The sequence below is a fragment of the Ranitomeya variabilis genome, chromosome 2, assembly GCF_051348905.1.
Source record: "Ranitomeya variabilis isolate aRanVar5 chromosome 2, aRanVar5.hap1, whole genome shotgun sequence".
NCBI lineage: Eukaryota > Metazoa > Chordata > Amphibia > Anura > Dendrobatidae > Ranitomeya > Ranitomeya variabilis.
In genome coordinates, this window is record NC_135233.1 from 758314361 (window position 1) to 758334017 (window position 19657).

At 43.3% G+C, this 19657-nt stretch overlaps 1 protein-coding gene across 2 annotated transcripts in view; it reads right to left on the reverse strand.

The window, feature by feature from the left end:
- Window positions 1-16004, reverse strand: part of LOC143807770 (uncharacterized) — a 625031-nt gene extending 609027 nt beyond the window's left edge. For both annotated transcript variants that reach the window (XM_077289680.1, XM_077289682.1), the window contains exon 1: window positions 15493-16004. The gene's annotated coding sequence lies outside the window, so the exon portion shown is untranslated. The remainder of the gene's footprint in view (window positions 1-15492) is intronic.
- Between the last annotated feature and the right edge of the window lie 3653 nt (window positions 16005-19657).

A 19657-nucleotide genomic window follows, 5' to 3' on the forward strand; every position in this document is an offset into this window, starting at 1 on the left:
GCCGCTGTGGGAGCATGATGATCATGTGGTGCAGAATGCTTCGGTTTCTGAGTACTCTGAAGCAGGTCTTCTCTGGACTGCGAGTCACCCATTTCAATGATTTCAGTCATGAAAACCATCAATCGCTTTGATGAAACTGGCTCTTATAAGGACTTCCCAATGAAAAGAAGACTTTTCAATTTTCTCTGTTGCAGAGAATAAGTTCAGAAAAGTTCAAAGCCTCAGAAAAGACAAATAGCACCTCAGTGGAATGTGCTCATTCCAATTAGAGTGAGGAAAACTTTTGCATGAACAGGTGTGTCCAAACTTTCGACTGATACATGTACAGATGAAATAAATGGCACTTTAAAAGACCTCAGTCCCTATTGCAATGAAAAGCAAATTTTTGCCAGCAACCTGTGATTCCAGCTCAGTTCCTAATACATTTCTTACTGGATAAACTACAGTGCTAGAACAATCCATTAACTTAGGGCCAAATATGCACGTGGTCTCTATTGAGGCTGTAAATCGCTTTATGCAAAGTTCAGTTGCTAATTGCTAAAATGCATTGACCAGTTTTAGTCTCAATGAACCTTCTGACTTAAATCTTCATTACATCAGGTGCTCCCACTCGATGTGCAGTAGACTACGTGTGCTGAATACAGCTCTATCTGGTGATGAAGGCTTGCTGCCCACTCTCTTTCTTGAAACCTTCTATGGTGTTGAAACTTCCTGCCTAAGCCTGAAAACTGCAGCTAACTCCTGCACTTGTCTAGCTGCAGTTTATCACCTGACCTGATTTAAATGATCGGATCAGTTAGGACCTGCAGGCTAATGCTACCTGAAAATGTGTCCAGGGGCTTATATTTGAACCACAGAACGTTATTGCTGGAAGGAACCCCCAGGGTCATCATGTCCAACCCCCCCCCGCCGCTCAATGCAAGATTCACTAAATCATCTCAGACAGATGTCTGTCCAGTCTCTGTTAGAAGACTTCCATGGAAGGAGAGCTCACCACCTATCAGGGCAGCCTGTTCCACTCATGGATCATCCTCACTGTCAAAAAGTTATTTCTAATATCTAATCTGTATCTTCTCCCTTTCAGCTTCATTCCATTGCTTCTCAGGTTTCCATGTGCAAATGAGAATAAGGATGTTCCCTCTACACAATGACATCACTTCAGATATTTGTAGACAGCTATTAAGTCTCCTCTTAGCCTTCTTTTGTAAGCTAAACATTCCTAGATCTTTTAACCATTCCTCGTAGGACATACTTTGCAGTCCGCTCACCATCCTGGTAGCACTTCTCTGAACTTGCTCCAATCGTTCACTCATTACCTAGTGAACAGCAATTTCTTGCTACTTCATTGTACACAGCATAAAACAAAGCTATACATCTATTTTCTTTGTTTTGTTCCTCTATAAAATAGTAGTCATATAAAATAATAGTACCGTAAATCCCCTTGGTACTTTGAAAAGGTAATCGCTAAATTGGAATGGTCACATTGTAGATTCAGACTAAAGGCAGCAAAACAATGAGGAAACACATATGGAAACAGAGTAAAGAAACAAATCACAACATGTTTACAGTTCACCTCTAGCTTTGATCCAAAACTCCAGCTCGAAACGCCAAAGTCGCGTTTCAATTACGCTAAAAGCGCCATTTCTCAGCCAATGAAGGTGGACGCAGAGTGTGGGCAGCGTGATGACATAGATCTCAGTCCCCACCATCTTAGAGAAGGGCATTGCAGTGATTGGCTTGCTTTCTGCGGCGTCACAGGGGCTATAAAGGGGCGTTCCCGACGACCGCCATCTTACTGCTGCTGATCTGAGCGTAGGGAGAGGTTGCTGCAGCTTCTTCGGAAGCAGGGATAGTGATAGGCAGGGTACATAAAGCTACAAACCGCTTGTGCTGTAGCGATTTCCACTGTCCAACACCACCTTTTGATTGCAGGGACAGTGGAAGCTATATTTTTTTTTCCTCAGCGCTGTAGCTCATTGGGCTGCACTAGAAGGCTCCCTGACCCTGATAGCTGCGTTGCTGTGCCTGTGTGTACGCCGCTGTGCAAACCAACTGCTTTTTCAAAGCACAAATCCTGTTTTTCCTTCCTTTCTGCACAGCTATCTTGTGTGTTTGTCCACACTTTTGTGTGCAGCAGTCCTTTTTATAGCTGCCTGCCATACTTTTCTGAGATAACTGCAGGGAGATAAATATTTGCAAGTCTGCCTCCGTGCCATTGCTGTGTGTGGTATCTGTCTCTCATTGTGTGGCACCGAAAACACTGTGTAATACTTGGCCTTTTTTTGGGGGGGGGGTACATTCTCCCTTTTCCAAAAAAAAAAATTAGTGGGAGATAAATATTGGCAAGTCTGCCTCCGTGCCATTGCTGTGTGTGGTATCTGTCTCTCATTGTGTGCCACCGAAAACACTGTGTAATACTTGGCCATTTTTTTTTTTTTTGCTAAATTCTCCCTTTTCCCCAAAAAAAATTAGTGGGAGATAAATATTGGCAAGTCTGCCTCCGTGCCATTGCTGTGTGTGGTATCTGTCTCTCATTGTGTGCCACCGAAAACACTGTGTAATACTTGGCCCTTTTCTTTTTTTTGCTAAATTCTCCCTTTTCCAAAAAAAAAAATTAGTGGGAGATAAATATTGGCAAGTCTGCCTCCGTGCCATTGCTGTGTGTGGTATCTGTCTCTCATTGTGTGCCACCGAAAACACTGTGTAATACTTGGCCCTTTTTTTTTTTTGCTAAATTCTCCCTTTTCCAAAAAAAAAATTAGTGGGAGATAAATATTGGCAAGTCTGCCTCCGTGCCATTGCTGTGTGTGGCATCTGTCTCTCATTGTGTGGCACCGAAAACACTGTGTAATACTTGGCCATTTTTTTTTTTGGGGGTACATTCTCCCTTTTTAAAAAAAAAAATTAGTGGGAGATAAATATTGGCAAGTCTGCCTCCGTGCCATTGCTGTGTGTGGCATCTGTCTCTCATTGTGTGGCACCGAAAACACTGTGTAATACTTGCCCATTTTTTTTTTAGGGGGGGGGTACATTCTCCCTTTTCCAAAAAAAAAATTAGTGGGAGATAAATATTGGCAAGTCTGCCTCCGTGCCATTGCTGTGTGTGGTATCTGTCTCTCATCGTGTGCCAATGAAAACACTGTGTAATACTTGGCCCTTTTTTTTTTTTTGGATACATTCTCCCTTTTCCCAAAAAAAAATTAGTGGGAGATAAATATTGGCAAGTCTGCCTCCGTGCCATTGCTGTGTGTGGCATCTGTCTCTCATTGTGTGGCACCGAAAACACTGTGTAATACTTGGCCATTTTTTTTTTTTTGGGGGGTACATTCTCCCTTTTCCAAAAAAAAATTAGTGGGAGATAAATATTGGCAAGTCTGCCTTCGTGCCATTGCTGTGTGTGGCATCTGTCTCTCATTGTGTGGCACCGAAAACACTGTGTAAAACTTGGCCATTTTTTTTTTTTGGGGGGGTACATTCTCCCTTTTCCAAAAAAAAAATTAGTGGGAGATAAATATTGGCAAGTCTGCCTCTGTGCCATTGCTGTGTGTGGTATCTGTCTCTCATTGTGTGCCACTGAAAACACTGTGTAATACTTGGCCCTTTTTTTTTTGCTAAATTCTCCCTTTTCCAAAAAAAAAATTAGTGGGAGATAAATATTGGCAAGTCTGCCTCCGTGCCATTGCTGTGTGTGGCATCTGTCTGTCATTGTGTGGCACCGAAAACACTGTGTAATACTTGGCCATTTTTTTTTGGGGGGGTACATTCTCCCTTTTCCAAAAAAAAAATTAGTGGGAGATAAATATTGGCAAGTCTGCCTCTGTGCCATTGCTGTGTGTGGTATCTGTCTCTCATTGTGTGCCACCGAAAACACTGTGTAATACTTGGCCCATTTTTTTTTTTCTAAATTCTCCCTTTTCCCAAAAAAAAAATTAGTGGGAGATAAATATTGGCAAGTCTGCCTCCGTGCCATTGCTGTGTGTGGCATCTGTCTGTCATTGTGTGGCACCGAAAACACTGTGTAATACTTGGCCATTTTTTTTTGGGGGGGTACATTCTCCCTTTTCCAAAAAAAAAATTAGTGGGAGATAAATATTGGCAAGTCTGCCTCTGTGCCATTGCTGTGTGTGGTATCTGTCTCTCATTGTGTGCCACCGAAAACACTGTGTAATACTTGGCCCATTTTTTTTTTTTCTAAATTCTCCCTTTTCCCAAAAAAAAAATTAGTGGGAGATAAATATTGGCAAGTCTGCCTCCGTGCCATTGCTGTGTGTGGCATCTGTCTGTCATTGTGTGGCACCGAAAACACTGTGTAATACTTGGCCATTTTTTTTGGGGGGGGGTACATTCTCCCTTTTCCAAAAAAAAAATTAGTGGGAGATAAATATTGGCAAGTCTGCCTCCGTACCATTGCTGTGTGTGGCATCTGTCTCTCATTGTGTGGCACCGAAAACACTGTGTAATACTTGGCCATTTTTTTTTGGGGGGGGTACATTCTCCCTTTTCCAAAAAAAAATTAGTGGGAGATAAATATTGGCAAGTCTGCCTCCGTGCCATTGCTGTGTGTGGTATCTGTCTCTCATCGTGTGCCAATGAAAACACTGTGTAATACTTGGCCCTTTTTTTTTTTTTGGATACATTCTCCCTTTTCCCAAAAAAAAATTAGTGGGAGATAAATATTGGCAAGTCTGCCTTCGTGCCATTGCTGTGTGTGGCATCTGTCTCTCATTGTGTGGCACCGAAAACACTGTGTAAAACTTGGCCATTTTTTTTTTTGGGGGGGGGTACATTCTCCCTTTTCCAAAAAAAAAATTAGTGGGAGATAAATATTGGCAAGTCTGCCTCTGTGCCATTGCTGTGTGTGGTATCTGTCTCTCATTGTGTGCCACTGAAAACACTGTGTAATACTTGGCCCTTTTTTTTTTGCTAAATTCTCCCTTTTCCAAAAAAAAAATTAGTGGGAGATAAATATTGGCAAGTCTGCCTCCGTACCATTGCTGTGTGTGGCATCTGTCTCTCATTGTGTGGCACCGAAAACACTGTGTAATACTTGGCCATTTTTTTTGGGGGGGGGTACATTCTCCCTTTTCCAAAAAAAAATTAGTGGGAGATAAATATTGGCAAGTCTGCCTCCGTGCCATTGCTGTGTGTGGTATCTGTCTCTCATCGTGTGCCAATGAAAACACTGTGTAATACTTGGCCCTTTTTTTTTTTTTGGATACATTCTCCCTTTTCCCAAAAAAAAATTAGTGGGAGATAAATATTGGCAAGTCTGCCTTCGTGCCATTGCTGTGTGTGGCATCTGTCTCTCATTGTGTGGCACCGAAAACACTGTGTAAAACTTGGCCATTTTTTTTTTGGGGGGGGGTACATTCTCCATTTTCCAAAAAAAAAATTAGTGGGAGATAAATATTGGCAAGTCTGCCTCTGTGCCATTGCTGTGTGTGGTATCTGTCTCTCATTGTGTGCCACTGAAAACACTGTGTAATACTTGGCCCTTTTTTTTTTGCTAAATTCTCCCTTTTCCAAAAAAAAAATTAGTGGGAGATAAATATTGGCAAGTCTGCCTCCGTGCCATTGCTGTGTGTGGCATCTGTCTGTCATTGTGTGGCACCGAAAACACTGTGTAATACTTGGCCATTTTTTTTGGGGGGGGTACATTCTCCCTTTTCCAAAAAAAAAATTAGTGGGAGATAAATATTGGCAAGTCTGCCTCTGTGCCATTGCTGTGTGTGGTATCTGTCTCTCATTGTGTGCCACCGAAAACACTGTGTAATACTTGGCCCATTTTTTTTTTTCTAAATTCTCCCTTTTCCCCAAAAAAAAATTAGTGGGAGATAAATATTGGCAAGTCTGCCTCCGTGCCATTGCTGTGTGTGGCATCTGTCTGTCATTGTGTGGCACCGAAAACACTGTGTAATACTTGGCCATTTTTTTGGGGGGGGGTACATTCTCCCTTTTCCAAAAAAAAAATTAGTGGGAGATAAATATTGGCAAGTCTGCCTCTGTGCCATTGCTGTGTGTGGTATCTGTCTCTCATTGTGTGCCACCGAAAACACTGTGTAATACTTGGCCCATTTTTTTTTTTTCTAAATTCTCCCTTTTCCCAAAAAAAAAATTAGTGGGAGATAAATATTGGCAAGTCTGCCTCCGTGCCATTGCTGTGTGTGGCATCTGTCTGTCATTGTGTGGCACCGAAAACACTGTGTAATACTTGGCCATTTTTTTTTGGGGGGGGTACATTCTCCCTTTTCCAAAAAAAAAATTAGTGGGAGATAAATATTGGCAAGTCTGCCTCCGTACCATTGCTGTGTGTGGCATCTGTCTCTCATTGTGTGGCACCGAAAACACTGTGTAATACTTGGCCATTTTTTTGGGGGGGGGGTACATTCTCCCTTTTCCAAAAAAAAATTAGTGGGAGATAAATATTGGCAAGTCTGCCTCCGTGCCATTGCTGTGTGTGGCATCTGTCTCTCATTGTGTGGCACCGAAAACACTGTGTAATACTTGGCCATTTTTTTTTTTTTGGGGGTACATTCTCCCTTTTCCAAAAAAAAAATTAGTGGGAGATAAATATTGGCAAGTCTGCCTCCGTGCCATTGCTGTGTGTGGTATCTGTCTCTCATTGTGTGCCACTGAAAACACTGTGTAATACTTGGCCCTTTTTTTTTTTGCTAAATTCTCCCTTTTCCAAAAAAAAAATTAGTGGGAGATAAATATTGGCAAGTCTGCCTCCGTGCCATTGCTGTGTGTGGCATCTGTCTGTCATTGTGTGGCACCGAAAACACTGTGTAATACTTGGCCATTTTTTTTTGGGGGGGGGTACATTCTCCCTTTTCCAAAAAAAAAATTAGTGGGGGATAAATATTGGCAAGTCTGCCTCCGTGCCAATGCTGTGTGTGGTATCTGTCTCTCATTGTGTGCCACCGAAAACACTGTGTAATACTTGGCCCTTTTTTTTTTTGGTACATTCTCCCTTTTCCAAAAAAAAAATTAGTGGGAGATAAATATTGGCAAGTCTGCCTCCGTGCCATTGCTGTGTGTGGCATCTGTCTCTCATTGTGTGGCACCGAAAACACTGTGTAATACTTGGCCATTTTATTTTTTTGGGGGGGTACATTCTCCCTTTTCCAAAAAAAAATTAGTGGGAGATAAATATTGGCAAGTCTGCCTCCGTGCCATTGCTGTGTGTGGTATCTGTCTCTCATTGTGTGCCACTGAAAACACTGTGTAATACTTGGCCCTTTTTTTTTGCTAAATTCTCCCTTTTCCAAAAAAAAAATTAGTGGGAGATAAATATTGGCAAGTCTGCCTCCGTGCCATTGCTGTGTGTGGCATCTGTCTGTCATTGTGTGGCACCGAAAACACTGTGTAATACTTGGCCATTTTTTTTTGGGGGGGGGTACATTCTCCCTTTTCCAAAAAAAAAATTAGTGGGAGATAAATATTGGCAAGTCTGCCTCCGTGCCATTGCTGTGTGTGGTATCTGTCTCTCATTGTGTGCCACCGAAAACACTGTGTAATACTTGGCCCATTTTTTTTTTTTCTAAATTCTCCCTTTTCGAAAAAAAAAATTAGTGGGAGATAAATATTGGCAAGTCTGCCTCCGTGCCATTGCTGTGTGTGGCATCTGTCTCTCATTGTGTGGCACCGAAAACACTGTGTAATACTTTGCCATTTTTTTTTTTTTGGGTACATTCTCCCTTTTCCAAAAAAAAAACTTAGTGGGAGATAAATATTGGCAAGTCTGCCTCCGTGCCATTGCTGCGTGTGGTATCTGTCTCTCATTGTGTGCCACCGAAAACACTGTGTAATACTTGGCCCTTTTTTTTGGGGGGGGTACATTCTCCCTTTTCCAAAAAAAAAAATTAGTGGGAGATAAATATTGGCAAGTCTGCCTCCGTGCCATTGCTGTGTGTGGCATCTGTCTGTCATTGTGTGGCACCGAAAACACTGTGTAATACTTGGCCATTTTTTTTTTTTTAGGGTAAATTCTCCCAGAAAAAAAAAAAAAATAGTGGGAGATTAAGATTGGCATTTCTGCTTGAGTGCTGGTCCTGTGTGTGCCATCTGTCTCAAATTATTGGGGCACAGAAAACCTAGTGTGTAACATTGGGCCTGATTTTCCTTTCAGTGTCAGGCACCTATAAAGGTATATATAAATCCTACAGAAGTTTGAGTTCACCTGATAAGTTGATTTACAGTAACAAATAGTGTTACTTTGGTTACGTTTTGCAAACAATGAGGAAGTCTAGTGGAAGAGGTCGTGGCCGTGGGCGGTCATTGTCAGCTGGTAATGATGGTAGTGGTGGTGGAGCATCAGGTGGTCGTGGTAAAAGCAGTACAGCACCTAAGTCTCGAGTTGTTGAGCCAGGTTCGTTGTCTGGCTACACAAGGCCTCGAACGCTCTCTTTTCTGGGAGTAGGAAAACCACTTTTGAAGCCGGAGCAGGAGGAACAAGTATTGGCTTTCATTGCTGACTCTGCCTCTAAGGCCGGGGTCACACATGCGTGTTTTACGGACGTAAGAGCGCAGAAACTACGTCCGTAAAACTCACATTAAATACGGCACAATTATTCTCAATGGGGCTGCTCCTATTAGCCGTATATTACGGCTCAGTATTATACGGCTTTCTACGGCCATACAAAATCGCAGCATGCTGCGTTTGTCAGCGTATTGCGCAAAAAAATCGCCAATGAAAGTCTATGGGGGCGAGAAAAATACGGATTCCACACGGACCAGCAGTGTGACTTGCGAGAAATACGCAGCGGTGTTAGTGAAAAGTCGGTAATTCAATTGCCGGCTTTTCATTTCTCCTGCACAAACCCGACAGGATATGAGACATGGTTTTCATACAGTAAACCATCTCATATCCCCTTTTTTTGCATATTCCACACTACTAATGTTAGTAGTGTGTATGTGCAAAATTTCAGCGCTGTAGCTGCTAAAATAAAGGGATAAATGGCGGAAAAAATTGGCGTGGGCTCCCGCGCAATTTTCTCCGCCAGAATGGTAAAGCCAGTGACTGAGGGCAGATATTAATAGCCAGGAGAGGGTCCATGGTTATTGGCCCCCCCGTGGCTAAAAACATCTGCCCCCAGCCACCCCAGAAAAGGCACATCTGGAAGATGCGCCTATTCTGGCACTTGGCCGCTCTCTTCCCACTCCCTGTAGCGGTGGGATATGGGGTAATGAAGGGTTAATGCCACCTTGCTATTGTAAGGTGACATTAAGCCAGATTAATAATGGAGAAGCGTCAATTATGACACCTATCCATTATTAATCTAATTGTTTGAAAGGGTTAAAAAAACACACACACACATGATTTAAAAGTATTTTAATGAAATAAACACAGCAGTTGTTGTAATAACACGGCTGGTTAGTGCAGACAACGCAATAATAAGCATGAGCATCCCCCTAATGCGTCTGCTGATGCAAAGTTTGACGCACATAAAGGAGCAGGCGTCTGCAGCCGAGGAAGAGGAAAGCCTTGATGACAGTCAGCCATTGTCTGGTCAGGGCCGTGTAGAGGACGCGGTAGCGGGCGAAGAGGAGGACGAGGAGGATGATGGGGATGAGTACTTTTTTACTGAGGAAGCTTCTCCTGGGCCAACAGAAATTAGTGGCGTTGCAAGGCCGGGTTCTGTTTTTGTAAGGGAGACAAGTGACGTAGATTTGCCTGTAACTGCCCCTCAAACCAGCACAACCGCAGATTTGCCAACTGGAACTTTGGCCCACATGGCGGATTATGCCTTACGTATCCTCAAAAAGGACCCACGCATTATTAAAATGATGAGCGATGAGCCGATGACGATTACTGGTTGGCCTGCATCCTTGACCCTCGTTATAAAGGCAAATTGCAAAATATTATGCCACATGAGAACCTCGAACAAATATTAGCAACCAAACAAGCTATTCTTGTAGACCATTTGATTCAGGCATTCCCAGCACACAGCGCCGGTGATGGTTCTCACACGAGCTGCAGGGGGCTACAGGGCAGAGGTGTTAGAGGTGCACAGATCAGAAGTGGCGTTGGACAGAGGGGTTTTCTGACCAGGTTGTGGAGTGATTTCGCAATGACCGCAGACAGGACAGGTACTGCAGCATCTATTCAAAGTGACAGGAGACAACATTTGTCCAGTATGGTTACTAACTATTTTTCAGCCCTTATTGATGTTCTCCCTCAACCGTCATTCCCATTTGATTACTGGGCATCCAAATTAGACACCTGGCCTGAATTGGCAGAATATGCGTTGCAGGAGCTTGCTTGCCCAGCAGCTAGGGTGCTATCAGAAAGAGTATTCAGTGCTGCTGGTTCAATATTAACCGAAAAAAGGACTCGTCTGGCTACCCAAAATGTGGATGATCTCACCTTCATTAAAATGAACCACTCCTGGATTTCAAATTATTTTGCCCCACCTTTCCCGGCTGACACCTAGCTTTCCTATAAAAAGGTCTTGCTTGTGGACTGGTCTTACTGAGTGTTAAAATCTCTTAATTTGCAGCAGCTGTTTGACCAGCATACGACATGTTTACACCTCCCCCAATGTGAAAACTCCCCCCACGGGGCCGTTGTCTCACTCTCGACACTTGGCGCAAGCACCCATTAGTTACAGTGCTGTTTGTCAGAAGAGGTAGGTGTGCTCGCTTTTGGTCGACGGCACTGCCACTGGGTCCCTCATAGTACAATGTAGTGTCTCTGGCGGTGGTGGTGCGCACCCAACATCAGACACACCGTTGTAACATGAGGGGCCCTGGGGCGGTACCGCCGGCCACAAGAGAGTTCCCCCCCAGCTCAAACTGTGCTCTACCACGTGCCAAATTATCTCACACAGCACCACCAATGTTTAGTCTATGCGCTGACATCATTCAATGCCTGGCACTGACAATCAATACCAATTTGTTGACATCTATGATGATAGTTACAGTAGTCTGGGTCAGTGTCCTATATTGACACCAGTAAATACTAAATTACTGCCAAATTACTTTGTCATAAACTCTGCAGATGAGCCCACCCCTGTACCTAAGCATGCCACCCTTTTTTTTATTTATAGTTGTTTTGCGAGACATTAACATCTATTTATTTTTTGGGAGTACTAACTGTGTCAGACACTTCTTGCAATACTCCTCCACTGACCACAATGCTGCCTGCCTGTGTATCCATGTAACCGATTTAAAACTGCCATGCCTGCCTATTGTTTGTTATTTTAGGCCTTTGATAGCCTGTCTGCGGCCCCTACTTGCAATACTCCTCCACTGACCACAATGCTGCCTGGAGTGCCTGCCTGTGTATCCATGTAACCAATTTTAAACTGCCATGCCTGCCTATTGTTTGTTATTTTAGGCCTTTGATAGCCTGTCTGCGGCCCCTACTTGCAATACTCCTCCACTGACCACAATGCTGCCTGGAGTGCCTGCCTGTGTATCCATGTAACTGATTTAAAACTGCCATGCCTGCCTATTGTTTGTTATTTTAGGCCTTTGATAGCCTGTCTGCGGCCCCTACCTGCAATACTCCTCCACTGACCACAATGCTGCCTGGAGTGCCTGCCTGTGTATCCATGTAACCGATTTTAAACTGCCATGCCTGCCTATTGTTTGTTACTTTAGGCCTTTGATAGCCTGTCTGCGGCCCCTACCTGCAATACTCCTCCACTGACCACAATGCTGCCTGGAGTGCCTGCCTGTGTATCCATGTAACCAATTTAAAACTGCCATGCCTGCCTATTGTTTTTTATTTTAGGCCTTTGATCGCCTGTCTGCGGCCCCTACCTGCAATACTCCTCCACTGACCACAATGCTGCCTGGAGTGCCTGCCTGTGTATCCATTTAACCGATTTTAAACTGCCATGCCTGCCTATTGTTTGTTATTTTAGGCCTTTGATAGCCTGTCTGCGGCCCCTACCTGCAATACTCCTCCACTGACCACAATGCTGCCTGGAGTGCCTGCCTGTGTATCCATGTAACCGATTTAAAACTGCCATGCCTGCCTATTGTTTGTTATTTTAGGCCTTTGATAGCCTGTCTGCGGCCCCTACCTGCAATACTCCTCCACTGACCACAATGCTGCCTGGAGTGCCTGCCTGTGTATCCATGTAACCGATTTAAAACTGCCATGCCTGCCTATTGTTTGTTATTTTAGGCCTTTGTTAGCCTGTCTGCGGCCCCTACTTGCAATACTCCTCCACTGACCACACCAATGCTGCCCGTGTACCCCTGGAACCTATTTAAAAGTTCATAGAGCCTAGTTATATATTTTATTTACTATTAATAAGGCCATGATGGACTACGCTGTACCACGCTACAAGCTAACCAGTCGACACTTCTTTTGCGAGAAAAGCCATCCCAACCCTCCACCAGCATGTAAAAGACCGCATTGTCCATGCACTCTGGCAATCTGTGAGTACAAAGGTGCACCTGACAACAGACGCATGGACCTGTAGGCATGGCCACGGAAGATTACGTGTCCATTAAGGTGCAATGGGTTAATGTGGTGGATGCATGGTCCACAGGGGACAGCCTACTAAGTCTGTCTGCAGTCCCTAATTCAAATTGTCCTCCACTGTCTAAATCGGAGCTTCCACCTTCTGGCTTTCGGCCTATAGTATCAGAAATTAAACTGCATTTGGCCTTCAACTTTGGTTACGGCCTACTAACGGTGTCTGCCCCTCCCTGGTGTTTGTCCTCAACTGAATAAAGCTGAGCTTCAACCTTCTGGCTCTCATTAAGTGCTGTGTTTTTAAAAATTGGTGGTTAGGGCCTACTAACGGTGTCTGCCCCTGCCTGGTGTTTGTCCTCAACTGAATAAAGCTGAGCTTCAACCTTCTGGCTCTCATTAAGTGCTGTGTTTTTAAAAATTGGTGGTTAGGGCCTACTAACGGTGTCTGCCCCTCCCTGGTGTTTGCCTTCAACTGAATAAAGCTGAGCTTCCACCTTCTGGCTTTCGGCCTATAGTATCAGATATTAAACTGCATTTGGCCTTCAACTTTGGTTACGGCCTACTAACGGTGTCTGCCCCTGCCTGGTGTTTGTCCTCAACTGAATAAAGCTGAGCTTCAACCTTCTGGCTCTCATTAAGTGCTGTGTTTTTAAAAATTGGTGGCTAGGGCCTACTAACAGTGTCTGCCCCTCCCTGGTGTTTGCCCTCAACTGAATAAAGCTGAGCTTCAGTCTTAGGCTTTTGGCCTAAAGTATCAGATATTAAACTGCATTTGGCCTATTAGTGTGTTTGGGCCCTTAAAACAGTGTCTGCTGCTCCTGGGTTTGCTACTCCACTGAACAAAGCAATGCCGCCTGTTTAGTCCTGTCCTGTTACCAATTTTGAACTGCATTTAGCCTACTTTATTCTTTGGCCCTATATCTGTTTCCTCCTCATCCTGCCCATTGCCCAACCACTGCTAGATGAGTCTGCTGGTACATTGACCTAGACCACTACATTCCCCTTGCACTCTACACAGCCAGAATCTGACCCTGCTGAAAGTAAGGTTCCCCTTCCCGCATGTTATACCACCTTACACAGGGACAAAGAGGAAGGTGCAGATGAAAGTGCAGGTTCCTTCATCAGGTGGGGGGGCATACTCGGCGACGTCACTGGCACAGGGCCCCTCAGAGTACGCAAAAGTGTCGCTGCTGGTGGGAGGCGCCCCCGCCGTGCAAACACACCGCTGTACTTTGAGGGGCCCTGTGCCAGTGCCAATGCGAACGAGTGTGCCCCCCTGCTTGCTCAGGATCACAGCACTTGCAACGTTGACATACTTACATCTCCCTGCTCCACCGCCGTGACGTAGTCCATGATTCCTGGGCCCACTAAAACCTTGAACCAGCCCTACCCCCCACAAATTTGCCAAATGACCCCCAAGTTCCATTGAACAACTATTATTATAAAGTTAATTAAGATTGACAAGCTTCAGAAACAAGAATGGATGTTTTTGGCATTAAAATGGGCACTGTAGGTGTTTTCCTGGCCTCCACTCACTGCCGACTATGCTTCCCCATTGACTTGCATTGGGTTTCGTGTTTCGGTCGATCCCCGACTTTTAGCGATAATCGGCCGACTGCACTCGACTCGACTCTGGACAAAGTCGGGTTTCACAAAACCCGACTCGATCTTTAAAAAATGAAAGTCGCTCAACCCTACTACAGACCATTATTTCTCCTTACACAATGACAAGCATAAACTTTATTTATATGAGCTTGCATATTTGGTTATGTTCCGCCTGTGCCCTTCCTTTGGTAGGACTGTCATAGAAAAATGCATACAGTAGCTTTTCTCCAAATAAAACACATTGCAGAACAGCAATAGCTCATTATATTAACATGGTTAATAATTTTAGTAAAGAAGAGTAAGTCTCCATGTACAGTACATTCTGTATGATCCATATTGTAGAGGTTTGGAATCGGTCAAGCACCGGTAGTCTTCTTTGACGTTCCTTTCCCCAAGATGGTTGTCATGGTCGTATATGCCAATTTAATAGTGTCTGCTATAAAAATAAGAGTGGCTTTGTGGGCCACAACTTTTATGATGGGCTTCACTTAGACTATTTTCCTTCATTTCATAGGCCTTGTCTGTCTAGTGTACAGGAAAACATTTTTTTTTTTAGAAAGAGGAAGATATTTCAGAAGTGACAATAATAGCAAATATACAAATCCAAACATGTCACTACACTTTCTTTATGTCATTTCCCACTTGTCTTTATTTTCTAGGTTCAACAAGTGTTTCTTTAGAAAAAAAAAATATTGGAACAAGGCTGTCTGGGGATAAAACATCATTAGTTACAGCGTGCAGTTTGTTTGAAATATGCGTTCCAGTACTTTAATATCTAAGTACCGCCTTGTGGAAAACTAATTACTGAACCACTGAGAGCTTCATAATGTCCTGCATTTAAGTCCTGAGCGTCATACATAATGCATGGGAAGCAGGCTCTGCTCTCTGATTACAGAACACTGTCATTAAGTGAGCAAATTAAAGATGTGAATAATTCACAGGCTGAGCGTATTGTCAGAGCTGCATTGTGAAATTAGAATTTCTAATAAGTACTGCAATTTTTTTAACCCAATTAACACAGAGAACGTCTTGAGACTGAATAGTACAATAAAAATTATTACCTTCTTCTTTTGCTTCACAACAGACAAATTAAACACTGTACTTAATTTTGTAACATTAATTACTTTATCGCAGGAATCCGCTGTTTTAATCAAAGTTCAAATATTTACTTGAAAGCAGAACAAAAATACACAAGAAGCGTCTTAAATATTTTCATACAAAAATGGTTCTGAGAACAACTGAAGTGCATTGAAATAACCTAATATTTTGTGCCCCGTGAAAATAAAATCAAAGCTAATTTCCTTGGCAGCCACTGCTAGTTTTGTTCTTCCTATGAGCACGCACTAGGCTTCTATAATCACACTGCAAAAAGACGTACGCTCTGTTCTGTGTATGTTCTTGATGTGACACACAAAAAAAAGCTTTACGTAATATATAAAACATTTACGTACCTTAAATAGTGTAGCAGAAGATTAGTTCATTTCATTTCTTCGGCCAGAAAGAAGTCCAAGGCTATGAATATTCATTTTCAGGACAAAATCTATGCGTCGTCAAGATAAAGATACATCATTTTAATTCACGTTGTGAGTTTTTTCCGTCTTCTGTAGAGTAAATTCCAAAACAGTTGATAGCATCCGCATGGTGTTTTCATCATTCCATCCGTAACAGGCTGCTCCACAGGCTGAAGAAGTTAAAAATCAGGTAAAAGAATGCAGTAGGTTTTATTCAAATCAGTCGCAGCAGTTGTCGATTGTCTTTAATATGTTCATTATTTGGTTGTGTGCTTATTAGAAGGTAGCTACTGGAAGCAGTCTCAATGCAATGCCCAAAGATATGGGGAGAGACACTGAGAGGGAGAAGGAAAAGAAAAAAGAGGGCTGTCAGTGCAGATAAATCTGCATATGGAAATTAGGGTAATCCTGGGCACAGTTTTATTTAACAATGATGTAGTGTTTTTCTAATTAGCCAGGAATGTTAGCAATGCAGAATGAGACAACTGAGGGGATGGAAGGGGACCACACAAAAGTTTAGTGAAATTAGAACCAGCAAAAGTGCATCATGCCTATTCATTTGTACCTTTATCCTATTGTAATTACTAGTCATCTTTAAAAAGAAAATACAATTATTTCATATGTGAAGCATAATACAGGGAATGAGTTGAGGCTCTATGGCAGTTAGCTGATGGGCCTAGAAAGATCACAGATCCAGATAAATGTGACATGAGACAAATGTTGGTTCCGATGGGAAATAAATACAGATTTTGAACAGCTCGCCATGAGAACAGGATTGTTTGAAAATGTAGAAGTCAGATTTTTCAAGCTTCATTAACATTTGTTGTGTGTAGTTTTCTTTTTCTTTACTAGTTGTAGCACTGTAGCTGTTAATGCCGCTCTGAAATTCACCGATTTTGTGTCATAAAATGATCACCGCTTGGTAAATATTTGGCAGACGTGTAACAGCCTGTTTACACAGGCAAGTTCAAAAGGTGGATCGGCACTCCATGTGAAGTGGTGCTCGAGGAAAATGCAATGTATAGAATTCAAAGAGGTCCAGGCTCTCACATACTGATGAATCGGGCTTTTAATTTAATAAATAGATAAATCCAATTAGGATGCATTGCAGCTTATCCCAGCTTTTCATCAATATTGTTGATGGAATGGGCTAAAACGCGTCCTAATTGGATTTATCTGTTTATTGGATTAAAAGCCTGATTCAACACTCCTTGTTTACACCGGCAGACCGCTCTTCAGATTCGCCATGAATGATTAGTAATAGATCTATTAGTGTGCATAAGCTGCCATTGTTCTTGCCAGCACAATTCCTGTTTACACAGGGAGATGTGCTGCACAGAAAGATGATCTTTTGGGCAAACCAAATGATTGGCTTCCTGTTTATATTGCACAATAATTGTGAACAAACGTTTCTAAGAATAGTTGTTCACAATAGTGCAGCATAAATGCATGCTTGAATGATGAACTTTTAGGCCATGTGCACACGTTCAGTATTTTTCGCGGTTTTTTCGCGTTTTTTCGCTATAAAAACGCGAAAAAAATGCTAACATATGCCTCCCATTATTTTCAGGGTATTCCGTACTTTTTGTGCAAATGTTGCATTTTTTTCCGCGAAAAAATCGCATTGCGGAAAAAAAAGCAACATGTTAATTAAATTTGCGGAATTGCGGGGATTCCGCACACCTAGGAATGCATTGATCTGCTTACTTCCCGCACGGGGCTGTGCCCACCATGCGGGCAGTAAGCAGATTATGTGCGGTTGGTACCCAGGGTGGAGGAGAGGAGACTCTCCTCCACGGACTGGGCACCATATAATTGGTAAAAAAAAGAATTAAAATAAAAAATAGTGATATACTCACCTTCGATGGCCCCCGGAGTGTTCCTGCCTCAGTGGTGCATGCTGCCGCTTCGGTTCCTATAGCTGGTGTGTGGTGAAGGACCTGCGATGACGTCGCGGTCTTGTGATTGGTCACGAGACCGGTCATGTGACCGCTCACGTGACCGCGACGTCATCGAAGGTCCTGCACACACACATCATCTATAGGAACGGACGCCGCTGAGGAGATCGGCCGTCTGCAGGTGAGTATAACCATTTTTTATTTTTTTTTTATTACTTTTAAACATTATATCTTTTACTATTGATGCTGCATAGGCAGCATCTATAGTAAAAAGTTTGTCACACTTGTCAAACACTATGTTTGACAAGTGTGACCAACCTGTCAGTCAGTTTTCCAAGCGATGCTACAGATCGCTTGGAAAACTTTAGCATTCTGCAAGCTAATTTCGCTTGCAAACTGCTAAAAAAAACGCGAAAAAAACGGGGAAAAACCGCAAAAAAATCCGGATTTCTTGCAGAAAATTTCCGGTTTTCTTCAGGAAATTTCTGCAAGAAATCCTGACGTGTGCACATACCCTCAGTGAGCTTTTGATGTTGCAGATTTTCTGCAGCAATTCTGCACTTATTAGCTAGGTTAGGTTATTTACAGGTTTCTTTACATGCATTTTTATCTTGTTTTTGAATCTGCGGTTGTTGTCTCTTTTTTTATATTCAATGTTTTAAATAACACTACGCAAATTTTCGAAATCTATTGTACATCTACAGGGAAATTTTGCACACAAAACTCAGCGTACCCACAAGAGAAAATTGAGATGTGGCAGATTTTGGGCAGTGAAAATACGCAGCATCAAAAACTCATCATGGGAACTGAGCCTAAAAGTGTTAGAGTATTACAAACGTATTTTACTAAGCTATAATTTCTCTTTATTTAGCATGTGGAAGGCCTCAAAGGGCTGTTTTGCAGGAGTGGAAAAAGAAGAGGAGATTTGACTACAAGCAGACAGTCTTTGTCTTAGGCTGTCTAATGCAAGCAAGCCCAGTGGCTCAGTGGTTAGCATTGTTACTTTGCAGCGCTGGGGTCCTGGGTTCAAATCCCTCCATGGATAACATCCGAAAGGAGTATCTATGTTGTGGATTTCCCCCAGGTTTTCCGGTTTCCTACCACATTCCAAAGGAAAGTTAGATTCGGAGCCCCAATGGGCTGATGATGATGATGTCCATAAAGCATTGTGGAATTATTGGCACTATATACTGTATTTTTCGGACTATAACACATTTTTCCTGTGAAAATGGGGGGGTGTCTTATAGTCCAGATGTACCGGCCATCTCTGGCTGTGGTGGGGAGGTGGGGGAGCAGCATCGGCGGAGCAGCGGGTCACAGGAGGCTTGAGCTTGCGGCTGTCCCGCTGCTAAAGAGAAATTAATATTCACTGCATTACAAGCCCATGAGTTTGGAGGGCAATGAATATTCATTTCTCTTTAACAGCATCTTGGTATGATTGGCCCCAATCCTGGTCCTGGTATGCATGGCCTCATCCTTTTGACTGGCCCTCACCCCCATCCTGGTATGCATGGCCTATCAGAAAACATAAAAAACCCAACATAACACTTACCTTCCCGGCACTCCCTCGCAGCGTCCTGCTCTGTTGCCAGCAGCTGCTTTATGCTTGTAAGCAGCGCATGGCAGTGATGTCATGCATTACTCACAAGTAGATCATAGCTGGCGGAATACTCACTGCTCTTCACGCTGGGACTGTGTGCGCAGAGAGCCGTGAGTATTCATTGCTCTTTAATAGCACACACAGTGTCAGCCGCCGGATTCCTGCTGCTGCCGGGCGGTCATGTGTGCCACTACTTAAGAGAAATGAATATTCACCTCTCTGCACACCCAGAGAGGTGAATATTTACTTCTCTTAAGTAGTGGCATATGTGACCACCCGCAGTGGCAGGAAGGCTCTGGCTGACACTGTGCACGCTTCTAAAAAGGAATGAATCCTCACTGCTCTCTGCGCACAAAGTTCCGGTGTGCAGAGCAGTGGGTATTCCTCCAGCTATGATCTGCTTGTGAGCAGCGCATGATGTCACTGCCATGCGCTGCTTACAAGCATAAAGAAGCTGCTGGCAACAGCCTGGGAGCACCAGGAAGGTAAGTGTGATAGTTTGGGGTTTTTTTTAACATTTTCTGATGGGGCCAAGCATACCAGGTATAGCGAACTAGGAGAGACAAGAGTGGACCCTCTGGACCGTGGGGAGCCCTACCCCTGGGCG